The sequence below is a fragment of the Bremia lactucae genome, linkage group LG3 (genome assembly GCF_004359215.1).
Source record: "Bremia lactucae strain SF5 linkage group LG3, whole genome shotgun sequence".
Lineage (NCBI taxonomy): Eukaryota > Oomycota > Peronosporomycetes > Peronosporales > Peronosporaceae > Bremia > Bremia lactucae.
The window spans coordinates 5,152,699-5,158,698 of NC_090612.1; positions in this window are offsets into that span (position 1 = coordinate 5,152,699).

Here is a 6,000-nt window from a genome sequence, read left to right on the forward strand (position 1 = left end):
ATACGGCGGGAGTGTGAGCCTATAAATAAGACCTCCAACCTCCTCGACCACTGTCGACGGCCCGATGAAACGCGGCTACAATTTCGTAGTACCTCCAGGTAGTACCAAAACTGTATTTTTAAGGAGGGTATCAGTACTTAATAGTACTTTTCACCTACTCTTAAGCGTTAATTGTTTTTGAGACCATTTTGGTCCGCATATTGTTTTCGCTTATATTGTGCGCTTGCTATCGCGTCACAGAGGATTTCGTGCGATGGCGAATCGCTCACCATCAAATATTTGAGCTTCGCTCACGCTTATAGCATCAAACTCGCCTATGACACCACCGAGAGGTCGGTCATAAGACGTAGTTGTCAATAACGAAACATCGTTATCGATTTGAGGCACAGGCATTCCTTGCCTTGACTCAATGCTGACCACTGCTAATTCGGCAGGGTTACTCGCGCAAATTTCGGTCGTTGACATGATACCCTCACGGGTCATCGTCATTTTGACGAAAGTATTTCTCTCTTTCGCACCGATCATAGTTAGGCCCCCACTAAAACACGGGCTGCGCACAAACGAGACTGGCGACCGAGAATGGCGCAGTTCGTTAACATAAAGAGGTGCCTCACCCGTACTGCCGTGGACACCGTTATTTATAGCAAACTCCACAAAGGACAGTTGCTTGATACATTTTTTGGGGGTTGCTATAGTGCGTAAGACATCCGCCACGGCCCTATTGGCACGTTCCGTTTGGCCGTCGGTCCGAAGATGATCTGCGGTCGAAATGTGGAGCTTGCTACCTAGCAGCTCAAACACATGTCGCCAAAAACCAGACGTAAGACGTGGATCTCGGTTTGTTACTATTGACTCGGGCATCCCGTGTAGTCGGTACACATGATCAAGGAACAAGAGAGCTGCCTCCTTGCCTGCTACATGGTGCTTAATGTACCATTTTGCTTAGTTTGTCTACAAAGACGACGAGCCCCATCCGACCATTGTGGTCAGACGGCATGCCAAACATAAAGTCCAGACTTACTGACTTCAACAATCCGTTGGAATCGGTAGCGGCTTCAGTGGCGCTCTGCTGGAAGGTGCAGGCTTAATGCGCTGACACTGTTCGCAGGAGCGAATATAGTAGGCCACCCATCGATATAGGTTTGGCCACCAAATTTCTTTGACACTCGTAAAAGTTTTTTCACGGCCCAGATGCCCAATCGTTGGTGCATCATGGAGCTCGTGACGTATTTTCAACTTGAAATCTCTGTCACGAGGGACTTAGTTTCTCAAGGGATCACAAGGTGGCAGCTGATGCCATAAGATGTCATCGCTGTAGTTAGAGCGACTTATCTTAGCCTTCAGGTGTGACGGACGGGAGACTTTTAGTCTACCGAAGTGATCCAGCTACAGGCGACAATGGTCGTCCTGACTGTAGCTCCCTTTATTTCGGAGGTCAACGAGCTCGTCACGTGGTAAACCTCCATGGCTGCCAACGTTAACGACTCAACTTGGTGCCTTAGCACGAGACACATTTTCCTGGTGTCTTGCCTCCAAGTCTGGTCTGCAAGATAATGCGTCAGCCAAGAAGTTCGACATACCGGCTTGTGTTCGACTTTAAACTTAAATTCAGAGGATAATGTAAGCCATTGTGCCATTGTAGGCGAGATGTGCGGTGTGTTTATTGCGGTCCGCAGTGACGCGTGATCGTATAAACCAGAAATGGTTAGGTGCCCAATAGGTGCACTCGAAATTTAACAAGACCATACTTAATTGAAAGCAGCTCCTTGTCATGCACAGGGTAATTTAGTTCAGCGGCTATTAATAGCCGGGACTGATAAGAGATGACATGGTCAACGCCGTCGTCATCATTCTGCATGAGCGCGCTACCGATTGCGAAATTGCTTGCATCGCAGACGACGTTAAAGGGCTTTTGGCAATGCCAAGACCAGTGCCTCTTCAAGAGATTGCTTCATGCATCTATTTTTTCTTTGATCAAACCCATTCTGCATCTTTTTAAGGAGGTCAGACGAGTTTAGTCCGCTTCGCATAATTCTTGCTATACTTATGCAAGTAATTAGCGAGCCCTATAAATTGGCGCAAATCCTTTACGAGGCGTGGTATTGGCCATTCCCTTACATCTTTACTCTGTCTGGGTCTGCTCATACACCATGTGTACCTACGATGCAACCCAGCACAGGTATCTTAAGGACATGACGCCCTTTTGCAAGTTGGCGTTTAATTAAGCGTCACACAGAGTCTACACCAAAGCGGCTAAATAGGCTTGTGCAACTCTATTTCACTCAGCCCACCCTCAGCTCATATATAGACGTAAACATCTTCAAAGTAATAAGGCCTGTAGGCACGGCGCTGACGCATCCCATGAGCCCCCACTTGGCCCAATGTTGCTGGTGTGTTATTCAAAGCTAGGGCATCACAAGCCGCTCTGAAAGCATACCGCTTGAGGTGCTTACTGCCGTTTTGGCTACATCAAACTCTCTCATGAATACCTGAGGTAACTTGTTCTCACGTAAATTTCCCGCCTTGGCTCGCTTGTCGAAGACCTCATCGATATAATCGAATTATTCTTTCGGCCTAACCTGGTCACACAATACTTGGTGCCAGGTTCTAGATCAATTTCGTGCCCGATGCCCCTTTCAGCAGATAGGTGGCTCGACACTTCTTCTGGGGATTCATCACGATGTTTCCACAGAATTTCAAAAAGGGCTATATATCAAGGCAGCTCATCTTGAGCAGCGAGTCGTTTCTTTTATTGTCCATTTCTAGAACGCTCTCATCCATTGTGGGCGACGAGCAATAGTCCGCCAAGTACTCTTCTGCAACTGGTGCGACTACTCGTGGATCTTTCCTTTCCTTAAGTTTGGACAGGAACAGAACCCACGACATCTCCGGGATATTTACTATCTCCTCGGCAAATTTCAAGACGTGCTGGAGCACCTCGACCGAGGGTACCTCCGCCGTTTTGTCTTCGACGGCTTCGAACACCTCGTTCGAAGACCCGTCCCTTTTAACCGGGACTGATCCAAAGGTCACTCATTTTGACGTGCCTTTGATCGTACCTATCTGTCGTGTACTCGTTTTTCGAGTCAACGCGACATTTGACTGGAAAGCGGGTGCCGATGCTCGCTCGGCTAATGCAGCCCTTCCAATCGCATCAGGCTCTAGTCTCTGCTCCTGTTTTTTTAACGCTTGACTTCTTGTCAGCTTGCTATTTACTACCACAGGCTTCCGGCTCTGTGCAGGACCATTGGAAGCATGACTACTTTGTCATTGTCTTTTTCACTACACCAGTCTCTCCGAGCTGGGTACACCCAAAGCTGTGTGATAAACAACATTAGTTGCATAAAACTCTCGCAGGTGTCCATCAGTTCTGGCGTCCTGTGTAGAGTTAGCAGCTGTGCGTGTACGCCAGTCTAACCATAATTGGTGTCTATTCAACCATGGCATGCCTAGGATGGGGTCATTCGGACTCTCCATACCTAGCCCTGTGAGCTTCTCTCTACAGGAGAAGTCACTAAGACTGAAGGCGTGTTCAACTTGAACCCTCTCAGACTTTAAGAGCGCGTTGATCGTAAAAAGAACGGTCGCCTCGTCTTGCTTAAAATCCTGGCAAAGCGACTCATACATCACCGACCTCTTTCGTAGATCCGCGAGTTTCACAAATTCTGTGATGCATCCAAATCCAAGAGAAGGGTCATCACATGGTCAGAGTCTCGTACTCGAGCGCTATAGACCAGCAGGGTTGAGGTCCAAAATTTTGAGACCTCAGGGCATTTTTTCGATAACTCTGAACTTAGGGGTAACTTCAGAGTCCGCGTCAGTAGGAAATCCTACCCCTACTGCGCTCCTGCCTGCTTGAACCATCAGTAGTCGATGCATAAATCACGCGTCTCGCACGCTGGTTCTTGCCACCGCCCTTTGGGAAGGGAGTCCTTTTGCTGGGCGTCTTCGCCCCAGCAAAGACTCTGGCAAAGCAGCGAGCTATCATATGCCCGCGCTTGCCACGTCTGCATTGCCCAACTCCATATGAGTGGCATCAGACCTCTCGACCGACGGCTTAACCAAGTAGTCACCAAGGCGCTGTTATAGGATTGCTCCTCAACTAAGGCAATTTGGATTGCCTCTTCCATCGTCGACGACACCTTTCTAAAAAGGGCCTGTCGCGATGGGCCGTGCCGCAGTCCTTTCATGAACGTTGTCACACCGATATCGAACCCACACTAATGGACGCCGACAGCGACCGCATCTCCTTCATATATTCTTGCAGACATCGCTTCCCCTATCGCGCTCCAAAGAAGCGCGCCTGAAGCAACACTTCGTTGTTCGGTGGTTGATACATGGCGCGAACTTTGTCGTAAAGATTGCCAATGAACGGAACGCCTTCACGTCCACCATAAGCGCCGGGAAGCTTATTCTAACGCCTTACCGTGCATATGCGACATGGCTTACGACACTATCCAAGTGTCGTCCTCGATAAGCTGCGCCACACCGCATTACTTTACGGCTAATAGCCACTGGACAATCGTGTGCGCTGCAGTTCCATCGAACTTGGGCGGTTACATCTGAATGTGCCTCGGCTGATTCGGCCGGGCGGAGAGCATCATATCAGTCCTATCAAGAGCCTCGCTTCGAGCCTATTCACGCCTACGCTCATTCTGAGTCTTCGTGACGGACTCCGCCGCACATTTGCTCTGTGCCTCGGACGCGGCCCTTCGCTGTCCGAGCACGAACGCCTAAACTAATTGAGCAATATGTTGCTCACGAGGACTGCCCAAGCGCCTGACCAGGGCTTGCTCACTAAGTCCCTGCGCAAGTGCTCTGCCGCCTCCCGATGATGCTCGGAGAGATTGGAGAAATGAACCGAATTGATATTAAGGTTCATCCTCACTGACACGTTAAGAGAGACGGGTCGTTAAAATGACTACTTGTACCACCAAGTGTAGGCGAGCGCTACTAAAGCAGCCACTCTCTACTTACGCATAGACCTTCAGACACAGTGAGAAAGTTCTTAGAGGGCGCCTAAGTGACCTCACCAACGCATTAAGTACCTTAGTACAAGTGTCGTCACGGTAAGTAACCCGGCTTCACGTGAGCACTTGTTAACTTGAAAGTAGTTTTAAGACTGATCTATATTTAATCAATAAATTATAATAATATCCAATTAATGAATGCCACTGCGTGGATGCCACCTCTGTAACGGGGCACTAAGACTTATACTGTTTCAGTACAAGTCCACTTCACACTGCTTCAGTTGTGAGTGGTGCCTTACATTAGGTGACGTACACTGTACGTGCAGAGGAAGACTTCTCTTAAGGCAAGTAGACTTAAGAGGGTAAAATGAAAAACTGTATTAATATAGTTAAGTGTCCCTTAATCTATCTTTGTAAATGCTAACTTAACTATAACCTAATACTAAACATGTAAATGAATTCTTATCTATCTTATTTGTAACTCTCTTTGATTACTCCTACAGCTGATTAGTCTGCGGAATAAATAGATATAATGGCCTATACCTATTTATGGATAAGAATTCAGGATATTACTATATAAAGTAATATCCTCAAAATATTATCTCCCTTTTAAATAATATATTAATTAACAATCCTTAAGTGTTAATTTCATGTAACAATACACCACGTTACATCATTACTCCCTTAAACGACAATCACTCTGAATATCATTAGATGGAGTGGTCCCTATGTGACCACTTAACTTTTAAAAGGATGTTGATTGGTCAGAACCATCATTTTAAATTCCATCGCATGAGAAATCAGCTCATGCGGGGTGTCGATAGTGCTGCGCCTATGGCTGCGGTTCGTGCAGCCGCGGGTGACGCACTATTATCTCTTGCGGCAGACGGAACGTCTGCAGTAGTGTCTTCCACTCGCACCACACTAGATGTTGCGAGTGCACGTGGTGATTTACCACGTGAATACGACCCCTCTTTGGAGGTCGACTACGAGTGAGAGTCGGATGAAGTGTCTCGGTGCTAATGGAAGG